The sequence below is a fragment of the Salvelinus alpinus genome, chromosome 31 (genome assembly GCF_045679555.1).
Source record: "Salvelinus alpinus chromosome 31, SLU_Salpinus.1, whole genome shotgun sequence".
In the NCBI taxonomy this organism is placed as follows: domain Eukaryota; kingdom Metazoa; phylum Chordata; class Actinopteri; order Salmoniformes; family Salmonidae; genus Salvelinus; species Salvelinus alpinus.
In genome coordinates, this window is record NC_092116.1 from 18,975,018 (window position 1) to 18,991,571 (window position 16,554).

Below are 16,554 nucleotides of genomic sequence, written 5' to 3' on the forward strand. Positions count from 1 at the left end.
TACCAAATAGGGCTATCTTCTGTATTCCAACCCTACCTTGTCACAACACAACTGATTGGCTGAAACGCATTACGAAGGAAAGAAATTACACAAATTAACTTCTAACAAGGCACACCTGTTAATTGAAAGGCATTCCAGGTGAATGCCTCATGAAGCTGGTTGAGAGAATGCCAAGAGTGTGCAAAGCTGTCATCAAGGCAAAGGGTGGCTACTTTGAAGAATCTCAAATATAAAAAAAATGTTGATTTGTTTAACACTTTTTTGGTTACTACATGATTCCATATGTGTTATTTCATAGTTTTTATGTCTTCACTATTATTCTACAATGTAGAAAATAGTCAAAATAAAGAAAAACCCTTGAATGAGGAGGTGTGTCCAAACTATTGACTGGTACTGTATGTGTGTATGTATATATATATATATATATATATATATATATATATATATATATATATATATATATATATATATATATATATATATAATTCGATATGGAGTTTAGATATATGGTGAAGCTATTCAGCAACTGATGATCACAGGCCATTTTACAAGGATGTAAAATATCATACTCCTCGTCTTTTACATTCAACAACTCACCAATCACGTCTAAAAACAGAATACAGGACGAGTCAGTCACACATGGAATCAAATTTACTTACACTACAGGAATGTCTTCTTACATCACGGCGCTCAACAACTAGAAAACACTCGTCCCTGGGTGGGCTTGAACCACCAACCTTTAGATTAACAGTCTAACGCGCTAACCAATTGCGCCACAGAGACTAAGCTGCTAGGCAGTGGACACACGTGGAACAAGGACCACGTTCATTTGATGGAAATCACTCCGCCGTTACATGGTTGCAAAAATTCTACTATCTTATCCAGACAGGCAAATATTCAGCTTTCAGTCATAATTGTATGGCAAAACAGAGGGGTAACATCCAGATCTGAACAGACGTATATACTACATGGTTTATCTTAAAGATATCTTTTATCTTTAAATGCTATCAAAACCAATGAAGGCCTACACCGGCCAAACCCGGACGACGCTGGGCCAATTGTGCGCCGCCCTATGGGACTCACAAATCACAGCCAGTTGTGATAGAGTCTGGATTCAAACCAGGGTGTCTGTAGTGACGCCTCTATTTCATTTTGGGCTGGGTAAATACAAGTGAATATATTCATGAAAGTCACCTTGTCTGGGAGAAATTTACACGGTTATAAAAATGTCACGCCGGGGCAAGCTTACGCAAATCACCCACCTAATTTGAAGTGTTACCAAAATCCCCTTTGGGAAAAATGTATGGTCGAAAAACGATTGTAACCATTTTCATGTTTGACTGCTAGGTTTTATGGGTATTATGACTCATACTGTGGTAATCTATTATAGATTGTTAATTGAAGGTCCCTTAGCCAGATGGATAACAATGATATGGTCCTTTGAGTGACATTTATATTTTCAAAACAGAACGGTCAAGATCTACAGTAATAAAACAACAGACCTTTGCCACCACCATCCCTTTTACAAGTGGGTTAAATGACACTGTAGAGTAGCTATAGTGGAGTAAAGACAAGTACTGAACGTGATTTTACAATGAGGCTTCTCTCACAGGCAGAAAGAAGTAAGAGGGGGAAAAAATTATTTCCTCCCCGTCGGGGAATTGAACCCCGGTCTCCCGCGTGACAGGCGGGGATACTGACCACTATACTAACGAGGACTGAGTGTGTCCTGGAATTCTACCTATGCAGATCAGTTCCGTTAGGGCAACAGCATCCTCTTCGTTGTCAACATAAGTACACATTTAGACACGCCTACACACACAACAGACGATCACGGTTGTTTGAATATTCAAATATCCGAACGGACCTCAGTATTCCATTACTTGTGTGCGTGTTCATTTTTCTTGACCTTTTTTTGTGGGGTGGGCCTATTTTAACAATGAAAACGTTTTTTCTAAATTAAATGATCATTGAGACATTATTACATACAGGGATATACCGTGACAATTGAAAATCTTTATTTAATAAAACAACAGTTGAACTGTTGATTTTTGTTTTGATGACGGTGCATTGCGCTAGCGCATTTAGTCCTCCAGTCAACTCTGACAACCTATTTTCTACACTTCAAATAGCAATTACTGTCGAGTACATAGCCAAGGCTCCACAACACCTGACCCAGAGCAATGCAAAACACTCTCCAGAAAAGTCATTTCAAACAGAATCCATCAATCATGGTGAAAATCAGACTTCTCTTTCACCGTTGCTGCTAGCCAAAAACTACTGGAGAATTGCAGCCTTTCCGTTGTGGTATTCTGACTTGTCAAGTGTTATTTTTATCTGCGTTTTTTGAATGTCCACTATCCTGATAGCAGAAATAATGTCATATTATCCCGATTAGTGAAATCATTTCAAATGCCCATCCCTAATAAACACGATAGCAACATTTGTCTACAAACAAGTCCTGCGCACACTTTAAACAACGAGACAAAATACATTCATTTGTACCGTCGTTTCTCTTTGCTCATTTGAGCTGTTCTTGCCATAATATTGACTTGGTCTTTTACCAAATAGGGCTATCTTCTGTATTCCAACCCTACCATGTCACAACACAACTGATTGGCTGAAACGCATTACGAAGGAAAGAAATTACACAAATTAACTTCTAACAAGGCACACCTGTTAATTGAAAGGCATTCCAGGTGAATGCCTCATGAAGCTGGTTGAGAGAATGCCAAGAGTGTGCAAAGCTGTCATCAAGGCAAAGGGTGGCTACTTTGAAGAATCTCAAATATAAAAAAATGTTGATTTGTTTAACACTTTTTTGGTTACTACATGATTCCATATGTGTTATTTCATAGTTTTTATGTCTTCACTATTATTCTACAATGTAGAAAATAGTCAAAATAAAGAAAAACCCTTGAATGAGGAGGTGTGTCCAAACTATTGACTGGTACTGTATGTGTGTATGTATATATATATATATATATATATATATATATATATATATATATATATATATATATATATATATATATATATATATATAATTCGATATGGAGTTTAGATATATGGTGAAGCTATTCAGCAACTGATGATCACAGGCCATTTTACAAGGATGTAAAATATCATACTCCTCGTCTTTTACATTCAACAACTCACCAATCACGTCTAAAAACAGAATACAGGACGAGTCAGTCACACATGGAATCAAATTTACTTACACTACAGGAATGTCTTCTTACATCACGGCGCTCAACAACTAGAAAACACTCGTCCCTGGGTGGGCTTGAACCACCAACCTTTAGATTAACAGTCTAACGCGCTAACCAATTGCGCCACAGAGACTAAGCTGCTAGGCAGTGGACACACGTGGAACAAGGACCACGTTCATTTGATGGAAATCACTCCGCCGTTACATGGTTGCAAAAATTCTACTATCTTATCCAGACAGGCAAATATTCAGCTTTCAGTCATAATTGTATGGCAAAACAGAGGGGTAACATCCAGATCTGAACAGACGTATATACTACATGGTTTATCTTAAAGATATCTTTTATCTTTAAATGCTATCAAAACCAATGAAGGCCTACACCGGCCAAACCCGGACGACGCTGGGCCAATTGTGCGCCGCCCTATGGGACTCACAAATCACAGCCAGTTGTGATAGAGTCTGGATTCAAACCAGGGTGTCTGTAGTGACGCCTCTATTTCATTTTGGGCTGGGTAAATACAAGTGAATATATTCATGAAAGTCACCTTGTCTGGGAGAAATTTACACGGTTATAAAAATGTCACGCCGGGGCAAGCTTACGCAAATCACCCACCTAATTTGAAGTGTTACCAAAATCCCCTTTGGGAAAAATGTATGGTCGAAAAACGATTGTAACCATTTTCATGTTTGACTGCTAGGTTTTATGGGTATTATGACTCATACTGTGGTAATCTATTATAGATTGTTAATTGAAGGTCCCTTAGCCAGATGGATAACAATGATATGGTCCTTTGAGTGACATTTATATTTTCAAAACAGAACGGTCAAGATCTACAGTAATAAAACAACAGACCTTTGCCACCACCATCCCTTTTACAAGTGGGTTAAATGACACTGTAGAGTAGCTATAGTGGAGTAAAGACAAGTACTGAACGTGATTTTACAATGAGGCTTCTCTCACAGGCAGAAAGAAGTAAGAGGGGGAAAAAATTATTTCCTCCCCATCGGGGAATTGAACCCCGGTCTCCCGCGTGACAGGCGGGGATACTGACCACTATACTAACGAGGACTGAGTGTGTCCTGGAATTCTACCTATGCAGATCAGTTCCGTTAGGGCAACAGCATCCTCTTCGTTGTCAACATAAGTACACATTTAGACACGCCTACACACACAACAGACGATCACGGTTGTTTGAATATTCAAATATCCGAACGGACCTCAGTATTCCATTACTTGTGTGCGTGTTCATTTTTCTTGACCTTTTTTTGTGGGGTGGGCCTATTTTAACAATGAAAACGTTTTTTCTAAATTAAATGATCATTGAGACATTATTACATACAGGGATATACCGTGACAATTGAAAATCTTTATTTAATAAAACAACAGTTGAACTGTTGATTTTTGTTTTGATGACGGTGCATTGCGCTAGCGCATTTAGTCCTCCAGTCAACTCTGACAACCTATTTTCTACACTTCAAATAGCAATTACTGTCGAGTACATAGCCAAGGCTCCACAACACCTGACCCAGAGCAATGCAAAACACTCTCCAGAAAAGTCATTTCAAACAGAATCCATCAATCATGGTGAAAATCAGACTTCTCTTTCACCGTTGCTGCTAGCCAAAAACTACTGGAGAATTGCAGCCTTTCCGTTGTGGTATTCTGACTTGTCAAGTGTTATTTTTATCTGCGTTTTTTGAATGTCCACTATCCTGATAGCAGAAATAATGTCATATTATCCCGATTAGTGAAATCATTTTAAATGCCCATCCCTAATAAACACAATAGCAACATTTGTCTACAAACAAGTCCTGCGCACACTTTAAACAACGAGACAAAATACATTCATTTGTACCGTCGTTTCTCTTTGCTCATTTGAGCTGTTCTTGCCATAATATTGACTTGGTCTTTTACCAAATAGGGCTATCTTCTGTATTCCAACCCTACCTTGTCACAACACAACTGATTGGCTGAAACGCATTACGAAGGAAAGAAATTACACAAATTAACTTCTAACAAGGCACACCTGTTAATTGAAAGGCATTCCAGGTGAATGCCTCATGAAGCTGGTTGAGAGAATGCCAAGAGTGTGCAAAGCTGTCATCAAGGCAAAGGGTGGCTACTTTGAAGAATCTCAAATATAAAAAAATGTTGATTTGTTTAACACTTTTTTGGTTACTACATGATTCCATATGTGTTATTTCATAGTTTTTATGTCTTCACTATTATTCTACAATGTAGAAAATAGTCAAAATAAAGAAAAACCCTTGAATGAGGAGGTGTGTCCAAACTATTGACTGGTACTGTATGTGTGTATGTATGTATATATATATATATATATATATATATATATATATATATATATATATATATATATATATATAATTCGATATGGAGTTTAGATATATGGTGAAGCTATTCAGCAACTGATGATCACAGGCCATTTTACAAGGATGTAAAATATCATACTCCTCGTCTTTTACATTCAACAACTCACCAATCACGTCTAAAAACAGAATACAGGACGAGTCAGTCACACATGGAATCAAATTTACTTACACTACAGGAATGTCTTCTTACATCACGGCGCTCAACAACTAGAAAACACTCGTCCCTGGGTGGGCTTGAACCACCAACCTTTAGATTAACAGTCTAACGCGCTAACCAATTGCGCCACAGAGACTAAGCTGCTAGGCAGTGGACACACGTGGAACAAGGACCACGTTCATTTGATGGAAATCACTCCGCCGTTACATGGTTGCAAAAATTCTACTATCTTATCCAGACAGGCAAATATTCAGCTTTCAGTCATAATTGTATGGCAAAACAGAGGGGTAACATCCAGATCTGAACAGACGTATATACTACATGGTTTATCTTAAAGATATCTTTTATCTTTAAATGCTATCAAAACCAATGAAGGCCTACACCGGCCAAACCCGGACGACGCTGGGCCAATTGTGCGCCGCCCTATGGGACTCACAAATCACAGCCAGTTGTGATAGAGTCTGGATTCAAACCAGGGTGTCTGTAGTGACGCCTCTATTTCATTTTGGGCTGGGTAAATACAAGTGAATATATTCATGAAAGTCACCTTGTCTGGGAGAAATTTACACGGTTATAAAAATGTCACGCCGGGGCAAGCTTACGCAAATCACCCACCTAATTTGAAGTGTTACCAAAATCCCCTTTGGGAAAAATGTATGGTCGAAAAACGATTGTAACCATTTTCATGTTTGACTGCTAGGTTTTATGGGTATTATGACTCATACTGTGGTAATCTATTATAGATTGTTAATTGAAGGTCCCTTAGCCAGATGGATAACAATGATATGGTCCTTTGAGTGACATTTATATTTTCAAAACAGAACGGTCAAGATCTACAGTAATAAAACAACAGACCTTTGCCACCACCATCCCTTTTACAAGTGGGTTAAATGACACTGTAGAGTAGCTATAGTGGAGTAAAGACAAGTACTGAACGTGATTTTACAATGAGGCTTCTCTCACAGGCAGAAAGAAGTAAGAGGGGGAAAAAATTATTTCCTCCCCATCGGGGAATTGAACCCCGGTCTCCCGCGTGACAGGCGGGGATACTGACCACTATACTAACGAGGACTGAGTGTGTCCTGGAATTCTACCTATGCAGATCAGTTCCGTTAGGGCAACAGCATCCTCTTCGTTGTCAACATAAGTACACATTTAGACACGCCTACACACACAACAGACGATCACGGTTGTTTGAATATTCAAATATCCGAACGGACCTCAGTATTCCATTACTTGTGTGCGTGTTCATTTTTCTTGACCTTTTTTTGTGGGGTGGGCCTATTTTAACAATGAAAACGTTTTTTCTAAATTAAATGATCATTGAGACATTATTACATACAGGGATATACCGTGACAATTGAAAATCTTTATTTAATAAAACAACAGTTGAACTGTTGATTTTTGTTTTGATGACGGTGCATTGCGCTAGCGCATTTAGTCCTCCAGTCAACTCTGACAACCTATTTTCTACACTTCAAATAGCAATTACTGTCGAGTACATAGCCAAGGCTCCACAACACCTGACCCAGAGCAATGCAAAACACTCTCCAGAAAAGTCATTTCAAACAGAATCCATCAATCATGGTGAAAATCAGACTTCTCTTTCACCGTTGCTGCTAGCCAAAAACTACTGGAGAATTGCAGCCTTTCCGTTGTGGTATTCTGACTTGTCAAGTGTTATTTTTATCTGCGTTTTTTGAATGTCCACTATCCTGATAGCAGAAATAATGTCATATTATCCCGATTAGTGAAATCATTTCAAATGCCCATCCCTAATAAACACAATAGCAACATTTGTCTACAAACAAGTCCTGCGCACACTTTAAACAACGAGACAAAATACATTCATTTGTACCGTCGTTTCTCTTTGCTCATTTGAGCTGTTCTTGCCATAATATTGACTTGGTCTTTTACCAAATAGGGCTATCTTCTGTATTCCAACCCTACCTTGTCACAACACAACTGATTGGCTGAAACGCATTACGAAGGAAAGAAATTACACAAATTAACTTCTAACAAGGCACACCTGTTAATTGAAAGGCATTCCAGGTGAATGCCTCATGAAGCTGGTTGAGAGAATGCCAAGAGTGTGCAAAGCTGTCATCAAGGCAAAGGGTGGCTACTTTGAAGAATCTCAAATATAAAAAAATGTTGATTTGTTTAACACTTTTTTGGTTACTACATGATTCCATATGTGTTATTTCATAGTTTTTATGTCTTCACTATTATTCTACAATGTAGAAAATAGTCAAAATAAAGAAAAACCCTTGAATGAGGAGGTGTGTCCAAACTATTGACTGGTACTGTATGTGTGTATGTATGTATATATATATATATATATATATATATATATATATATATATATATATATATATATAATTCGATATGGAGTTTAGATATATGGTGAAGCTATTCAGCAACTGATGATCACAGGCCATTTTACAAGGATGTAAAATATCATACTCCTCGTCTTTTACATTCAACAACTCACCAATCACGTCTAAAAACAGAATACAGGACGAGTCAGTCACACATGGAATCAAATTTACTTACACTACAGGAATGTCTTCTTACATCACGGCGCTCAACAACTAGAAAACACTCGTCCCTGGGTGGGCTTGAACCACCAACCTTTAGATTAACAGTCTAACGCGCTAACCAATTGCGCCACAGAGACTAAGCTGCTAGGCAGTGGACACACGTGGAACAAGGACCACGTTCATTTGATGGAAATCACTCCGCCGTTACATGGTTGCAAAAATTCTACTATCTTATCCAGACAGGCAAATATTCAGCTTTCAGTCATAATTGTATGGCAAAACAGAGGGGTAACATCCAGATCTGAACAGACGTATATACTACATGGTTTATCTTAAAGATATCTTTTATCTTTAAATGCTATCAAAACCAATGAAGGCCTACACCGGCCAAACCCGGACGACGCTGGGCCAATTGTGCGCCGCCCTATGGGACTCACAAATCACAGCCAGTTGTGATAGAGTCTGGATTCAAACCAGGGTGTCTGTAGTGACGCCTCTATTTCATTTTGGGCTGGGTAAATACAAGTGAATATATTCATGAAAGTCACCTTGTCTGGGAGAAATTTACACGGTTATAAAAATGTCACGCCGGGGCAAGCTTACGCAAATCACCCACCTAATTTGAAGTGTTACCAAAATCCCCTTTGGGAAAAATGTATGGTCGAAAAACGATTGTAACCATTTTCATGTTTGACTGCTAGGTTTTATGGGTATTATGACTCATACTGTGGTAATCTATTATAGATTGTTAATTGAAGGTCCCTTAGCCAGATGGATAACAATGATATGGTCCTTTGAGTGACATTTATATTTTCAAAACAGAACGGTCAAGATCTACAGTAATAAAACAACAGACCTTTGCCACCACCATCCCTTTTACAAGTGGGTTAAATGACACTGTAGAGTAGCTATAGTGGAGTAAAGACAAGTACTGAACGTGATTTTACAATGAGGCTTCTCTCACAGGCAGAAAGAAGTAAGAGGGGGAAAAAATTATTTCCTCCCCATCGGGGAATTGAACCCCGGTCTCCCGCGTGACAGGCGGGGATACTGACCACTATACTAACGAGGACTGAGTGTGTCCTGGAATTCTACCTATGCAGATCAGTTCCGTTAGGGCAACAGCATCCTCTTCGTTGTCAACATAAGTACACATTTAGACACGCCTACACACACAACAGACGATCACGGTTGTTTGAATATTCAAATATCCGAACGGACCTCAGTATTCCATTACTTGTGTGCGTGTTCATTTTTCTTGACCTTTTTTTGTGGGGTGGGCCTATTTTAACAATGAAAACGTTTTTTCTAAATTAAATGATCATTGAGACATTATTACATACAGGGATATACCGTGACAATTGAAAATCTTTATTTAATAAAACAACAGTTGAACTGTTGATTTTTGTTTTGATGACGGTGCATTGCGCTAGCGCATTTAGTCCTCCAGTCAACTCTGACAACCTATTTTCTACACTTCAAATAGCAATTACTGTCGAGTACATAGCCAAGGCTCCACAACACCTGACCCAGAGCAATGCAAAACACTCTCCAGAAAAGTCATTTCAAACAGAATCCATCAATCATGGTGAAAATCAGACTTCTCTTTCACCGTTGCTGCTAGCCAAAAACTACTGGAGAATTGCAGCCTTTCCGTTGTGGTATTCTGACTTGTCAAGTGTTATTTTTATCTGCGTTTTTTGAATGTCCACTATCCTGATAGCAGAAATAATGTCATATTATCCCGATTAGTGAAATCATTTCAAATGCCCATCCCTAATAAACACAATAGCAACATTTGTCTACAAACAAGTCCTGCGCACACTTTAAACAACGAGACAAAATACATTCATTTGTACCGTCGTTTCTCTTTGCTCATTTGAGCTGTTCTTGCCATAATATTGACTTGGTCTTTTACCAAATAGGGCTATCTTCTGTATTCCAACCCTACCTTGTCACAACACAACTGATTGGCTGAAACGCATTACGAAGGAAAGAAATTACACAAATTAACTTCTAACAAGGCACACCTGTTAATTGAAAGGCATTCCAGGTGAATGCCTCATGAAGCTGGTTGAGAGAATGCCAAGAGTGTGCAAAGCTGTCATCAAGGCAAAGGGTGGCTACTTTGAAGAATCTCAAATATAAAAAAATGTTGATTTGTTTAACACTTTTTTGGTTACTACATGATTCCATATGTGTTATTTCATAGTTTTTATGTCTTCACTATTATTCTACAATGTAGAAAATAGTCAAAATAAAGAAAAACCCTTGAATGAGGAGGTGTGTCCAAACTATTGACTGGTACTGTATGTGTGTATGTATGTATATATATATATATATATATATATATATATATATATATATATATATATATATATATAATTCGATATGGAGTTTAGATATATGGTGAAGCTATTCAGCAACTGATGATCACAGGCCATTTTACAAGGATGTAAAATATCATACTCCTCGTCTTTTACATTCAACAACTCACCAATCACGTCTAAAAACAGAATACAGGACGAGTCAGTCACACATGGAATCAAATTTACTTACACTACAGGAATGTCTTCTTACATCACGGCGCTCAACAACTAGAAAACACTCGTCCCTGGGTGGGCTTGAACCACCAACCTTTAGATTAACAGTCTAACGCGCTAACCAATTGCGCCACAGAGACTAAGCTGCTAGGCAGTGGACACACGTGGAACAAGGACCACGTTCATTTGATGGAAATCACTCCGCCGTTACATGGTTGCAAAAATTCTACTATCTTATCCAGACAGGCAAATATTCAGCTTTCAGTCATAATTGTATGGCAAAACAGAGGGGTAACATCCAGATCTGAACAGACGTATATACTACATGGTTTATCTTAAAGATATCTTTTATCTTTAAATGCTATCAAAACCAATGAAGGCCTACACCGGCCAAACCCGGACGACGCTGGGCCAATTGTGCGCCGCCCTATGGGACTCACAAATCACAGCCAGTTGTGATAGAGTCTGGATTCAAACCAGGGTGTCTGTAGTGACGCCTCTATTTCATTTTGGGCTGGGTAAATACAAGTGAATATATTCATGAAAGTCACCTTGTCTGGGAGAAATTTACACGGTTATAAAAATGTCACGCCGGGGCAAGCTTACGCAAATCACCCACCTAATTTGAAGTGTTACCAAAATCCCCTTTGGGAAAAATGTATGGTCGAAAAACGATTGTAACCATTTTCATGTTTGACTGCTAGGTTTTATGGGTATTATGACTCATACTGTGGTAATCTATTATAGATTGTTAATTGAAGGTCCCTTAGCCAGATGGATAACAATGATATGGTCCTTTGAGTGACATTTATATTTTCAAAACAGAACGGTCAAGATCTACAGTAATAAAACAACAGACCTTTGCCACCACCATCCCTTTTACAAGTGGGTTAAATGACACTGTAGAGTAGCTATAGTGGAGTAAAGACAAGTACTGAACGTGATTTTACAATGAGGCTTCTCTCACAGGCAGAAAGAAGTAAGAGGGGGAAAAAATTATTTCCTCCCCATCGGGGAATTGAACCCCGGTCTCCCGCGTGACAGGCGGGGATACTGACCACTATACTAACGAGGACTGAGTGTGTCCTGGAATTCTACCTATGCAGATCAGTTCCGTTAGGGCAACAGCATCCTCTTCGTTGTCAACATAAGTACACATTTAGACACGCCTACACACACAACAGACGATCACGGTTGTTTGAATATTCAAATATCCGAACGGACCTCAGTATTCCATTACTTGTGTGCGTGTTCATTTTTCTTGACCTTTTTTTGTGGGGTGGGCCTATTTTAACAATGAAAACGTTTTTTCTAAATTAAATGATCATTGAGACATTATTACATACAGGGATATACCGTGACAATTGAAAATCTTTATTTAATAAAACAACAGTTGAACTGTTGATTTTTGTTTTGATGACGGTGCATTGCGCTAGCGCATTTAGTCCTCCAGTCAACTCTGACAACCTATTTTCTACACTTCAAATAGCAATTACTGTCGAGTACATAGCCAAGGCTCCACAACACCTGACCCAGAGCAATGCAAAACACTCTCCAGAAAAGTCATTTCAAACAGAATCCATCAATCATGGTGAAAATCAGACTTCTCTTTCACCGTTGCTGCTAGCCAAAAACTACTGGAGAATTGCAGCCTTTCCGTTGTGGTATTCTGACTTGTCAAGTGTTATTTTTATCTGCGTTTTTTGAATGTCCACTATCCTGATAGCAGAAATAATGTCATATTATCCCGATTAGTGAAATCATTTCAAATGCCCATCCCTAATAAACACAATAGCAACATTTGTCTACAAACAAGTCCTGCGCACACTTTAAACAACGAGACAAAATACATTCATTTGTACCGTCGTTTCTCTTTGCTCATTTGAGCTGTTCTTGCCATAATATTGACTTGGTCTTTTACCAAATAGGGCTATCTTCTGTATTCCAACCCTACCTTGTCACAACACAACTGATTGGCTGAAACGCATTACGAAGGAAAGAAATTACACAAATTAACTTCTAACAAGGCACACCTGTTAATTGAAAGGCATTCCAGGTGAATGCCTCATGAAGCTGGTTGAGAGAATGCCAAGAGTGTGCAAAGCTGTCATCAAGGCAAAGGGTGGCTACTTTGAAGAATCTCAAATATAAAAAAATGTTGATTTGTTTAACACTTTTTTGGTTACTACATGATTCCATATGTGTTATTTCATAGTTTTTATGTCTTCACTATTATTCTACAATGTAGAAAATAGTCAAAATAAAGAAAAACCCTTGAATGAGGAGGTGTGTCCAAACTATTGACTGGTACTGTATGTGTGTATGTATGTATATATATATATATATATATATATATATATATATATATATATATATATATATATATATATATATAATTCGATATGGAGTTTAGATATATGGTGAAGCTATTCAGCAACTGATGATCACAGGCCATTTTACAAGGATGTAAAATATCATACTCCTCGTCTTTTACATTCAACAACTCACCAATCACGTCTAAAAACAGAATACAGGACGAGTCAGTCACACATGGAATCAAATTTACTTAGACTACAGGAATGTCTTCTTACATCACGGCGCTCAACAACTAGAAAACACTCGTCCCTGGGTGGGCTTGAACCACCAAACTTTAGATTAACAGTCTAACGCGCTAACCAATTGCACCACAGAGACTAAGCTGCTAGGCAGTGGACACACGTGGAACAAGGACCACGTTCATTTGATGGAAATCACTCCGCCGTTACATGGTTGCAAAAATTCTACTATCTTATCCAGACAGGCAAATATTCAGCTTTCAGTCATAATTGTATGGCAAAACAGAGGGGTAACATCCAGATCTGAACAGACGTATATACTACATGGTTTATCTTAAAGATATCTTTTATCTTTAAATGCTATCAAAACCAATGAAGGCCTACACCGGCCAAACCCGGACGACGCTGGGCCAATTGTGCGCCGCCCTATGGGACTCACAAATCACAGCCAGTTGTGATAGAGTCTGGATTCAAACCAGGGTGTCTGTAGTGACGCCTCTATTTCATTTTGGGCTGGGTAAATACAAGTGAATATATTCATGAAAGTCACCTTGTCTGGGAGAAATTTACACGGTTATAAAAATGTCACGCCGGGGCAAGCTTACGCAAATCACCCACCTAATTTGAAGTGTTACCAAAATCCCCTTTGGGAAAAATGTATGGTCGAAAAACGATTGTAACCATTTTCATGTTTGACTGCTAGGTTTTATGGGTATTATGACTCATACTGTGGTAATCTATTATAGATTGTTAATTGAAGGTCCCTTAGCCAGATGGATAACAATGATATGGTCCTTTGAGTGACATTTATATTTTCAAAACAGAACGGTCAAGATCTACAGTAATAAAACAACAGACCTTTGCCACCACCATCCCTTTTACAAGTGGGTTAAATGACACTGTAGAGTAGCTATAGTGGAGTAAAGACAAGTACTGAACGTGATTTTACAATGAGGCTTCTCTCACAGGCAGAAAGAAGTAAGAGGGGGAAAAAATTATTTCCTCCCCGTCGGGGAATTGAACCCCGGTCTCCCGCGTGACAGGCGGGGATACTGACCACTATACTAACGAGGACTGAGTGTGTCCTGGAATTCTACCTATGCAGATCAGTTCCGTTAGGGCAACAGCATCCTCTTCGTTGTCAACATAAGTACACATTTAGACACGCCTACACACACAACAGACGATCACGGTTGTTTGAATATTCAAATATCCGAACGGACCTCAGTATTCCATTACTTGTGTGCGTGTTCATTTTTCTTGACCTTTTTTTGTGGGGTGGGCCTATTTTAACAATGAAAACGTTTTTTCTAAATTAAATGATCATTGAGACATTATTACATAAAGGGATATACCGTGACAATTGAAAATCTTTATTTAATAAAACAACAGTTGAACTGTTGATTTTTGTTTTGATGACGGTGCATTGCGCTAGCGCATTTAGTCCTCCAGTCAACTCTGACAACCTATTTTCTACACTTCAAATAGCAATTACTGTCGAGTACATAGCCAAGGCTCCACAACACCTGACCCAGAGCAATGCAAAACACTCTCCAGAAAAGTCATTTCAAACAGAATCCATCAATCATGGTGAAAATCAGACTTCTCTTTCACCGTTGCTGCTAGCCAAAAACTACTGGAGAATTGCAGCCTTTCCGTTGTGGTATTCTGACTTGTCAAGTGTTATTTTTATCTGCGTTTTTTGAATGTCCACTATCCTGATAGCAGAAATAATGTCATATTATCCCGATTAGTGAAATCATTTCAAATGCCCATCCCTAATAAACACGATAGCAACATTTGTCTACAAACAAGTCCTGCGCACACTTTAAACAACGAGACAAAATACATTCATTTGTACCGTCGTTTCTCTTTGCTCATTTGAGCTGTTCTTGCCATAATATTGACTTGGTCTTTTACCAAATAGGGCTATCTTCTGTATTCCAACCCTACCTTGTCACAACACAACTGATTGGCTGAAACGCATTACGAAGGAAAGAAATTACACAAATTAACTTCTAACAAGGCACACCTGTTAATTGAAAGGCATTCCAGGTGAATGCCTCATGAAGCTGGTTGAGAGAATGCCAAGAGTGTGCAAAGCTGTCATCAAGGCAAAGGGTGGCTACTTTGAAGAATCTCAAATATAAAAAAATGTTGATTTGTTTAACACTTTTTTGGTTACTACATGATTCCATATGTGTTATTTCATAGTTTTTATGTCTTCACTATTATTCTACAATGTAGAAAATAGTCAAAATAAAGAAAAACCCTTGAATGAGGAGGTGTGTCCAAACTATTGACTGGTACTGTATGTGTGTATGTATATATATATATATATATATATATATATATATATATATATATATATATAATTCGATATGGAGTTTAGATATATGGTGAAGCTATTCAGCAACTGATGATCACAGGCCATTTTACAAGGATGTAAAATATCATACTCCTCGTCTTTTACATTCAACAACTCACCAATCACGTCTAAAAACAGAATACAGGACGAGTCAGTCACACATGGAATCAAATTTACTTAGACTACAGGAATGTCTTCTTACATCACGGCGCTCAACAACTAGAAAACACTCGTCCCTGGGTGGGCTTGAACCACCAACCTTTAGATTAACAGTCTAACGCGCTAACCAATTGCACCACAGAGACTAAGCTGCTAGGCAGTGGACACACGTGGAACAAGGACCCCGTTAATTTGATGGAAATCACTCCGCCGTTACATGGTTGCAAAAATTCTACTATCTTATCCAGACAGGCAAATATTCAGCTTTCAGTCATAATTGTATGGCAAAACAGAGGGGTAACATCCAGATCTGAACAGACGTATATACTACATGGTTTATCTTAAAGATATCGTTTATCTTTAAATGCTATCAAAACCAATGAAGGCCTACACCGGCCAAACCCGGACGACGCTGGGCCAATTGTGCGCCGCCCTATGGGACTCACAAATCACAGCCAGTTGTGATAGAGTCTGGATTCAAACCAGGGTGTCTGTAGTGACGCCTCTATTTCATTTTGGGCTGGGTAAATACAAGTGAATATATTCATGAAAGTCACCTTGTCTGGGAGAAATTTACACGGTTATAAAAATGTCACGCCGGGGCAAGCTTACGCAAATCACCCACCT

General features: G+C 38.5%; 13 non-coding genes across 13 annotated transcripts; all 13 read right to left on the minus strand.

The window, feature by feature from the left end:
- Window positions 1-709: 709 nt before the first annotated feature.
- trnan-guu (transfer RNA asparagine (anticodon GUU)) lies at window positions 710-783 on the minus strand. The gene has a single exon. It is a non-coding gene; the product is annotated as a tRNA-Asn (tRNA).
- Window positions 784-1,646: 863 nt separating this feature from the next.
- Window positions 1,647-1,718, minus strand: trnad-guc (transfer RNA aspartic acid (anticodon GUC)). The gene has a single exon. It is a non-coding gene; the product is annotated as a tRNA-Asp (tRNA).
- A 1,553-nt stretch (window positions 1,719-3,271) lies between these two features.
- On the minus strand, window positions 3,272-3,345 carry trnan-guu (transfer RNA asparagine (anticodon GUU)). The gene has a single exon. It is a non-coding gene; the product is annotated as a tRNA-Asn (tRNA).
- An 863-nt stretch (window positions 3,346-4,208) lies between these two features.
- Window positions 4,209-4,280, minus strand: trnad-guc (transfer RNA aspartic acid (anticodon GUC)). The gene has a single exon. It is a non-coding gene; the product is annotated as a tRNA-Asp (tRNA).
- A 1,541-nt stretch (window positions 4,281-5,821) lies between these two features.
- trnan-guu (transfer RNA asparagine (anticodon GUU)) lies at window positions 5,822-5,895 on the minus strand. The gene has a single exon. It is a non-coding gene; the product is annotated as a tRNA-Asn (tRNA).
- An 863-nt stretch (window positions 5,896-6,758) lies between these two features.
- trnad-guc (transfer RNA aspartic acid (anticodon GUC)) lies at window positions 6,759-6,830 on the minus strand. Its single transcript has one exon. It is a non-coding gene; the product is annotated as a tRNA-Asp (tRNA).
- Window positions 6,831-8,365: 1,535 nt separating this feature from the next.
- On the minus strand, window positions 8,366-8,439 carry trnan-guu (transfer RNA asparagine (anticodon GUU)). Its single transcript has one exon. It is a non-coding gene; the product is annotated as a tRNA-Asn (tRNA).
- Window positions 8,440-9,302: 863 nt separating this feature from the next.
- Window positions 9,303-9,374, minus strand: trnad-guc (transfer RNA aspartic acid (anticodon GUC)). Its single transcript has one exon. It is a non-coding gene; the product is annotated as a tRNA-Asp (tRNA).
- A 1,537-nt stretch (window positions 9,375-10,911) lies between these two features.
- Window positions 10,912-10,985, minus strand: trnan-guu (transfer RNA asparagine (anticodon GUU)). The gene has a single exon. It is a non-coding gene; the product is annotated as a tRNA-Asn (tRNA).
- Window positions 10,986-11,848: 863 nt separating this feature from the next.
- On the minus strand, window positions 11,849-11,920 carry trnad-guc (transfer RNA aspartic acid (anticodon GUC)). The gene has a single exon. It is a non-coding gene; the product is annotated as a tRNA-Asp (tRNA).
- Window positions 11,921-13,465: 1,545 nt separating this feature from the next.
- Window positions 13,466-13,539, minus strand: trnan-guu (transfer RNA asparagine (anticodon GUU)). Its single transcript has one exon. It is a non-coding gene; the product is annotated as a tRNA-Asn (tRNA).
- Window positions 13,540-14,402: 863 nt separating this feature from the next.
- trnad-guc (transfer RNA aspartic acid (anticodon GUC)) lies at window positions 14,403-14,474 on the minus strand. The gene has a single exon. It is a non-coding gene; the product is annotated as a tRNA-Asp (tRNA).
- A 1,525-nt stretch (window positions 14,475-15,999) lies between these two features.
- Window positions 16,000-16,073, minus strand: trnan-guu (transfer RNA asparagine (anticodon GUU)). Its single transcript has one exon. It is a non-coding gene; the product is annotated as a tRNA-Asn (tRNA).
- Window positions 16,074-16,554: the final 481 nt, after the last annotated feature.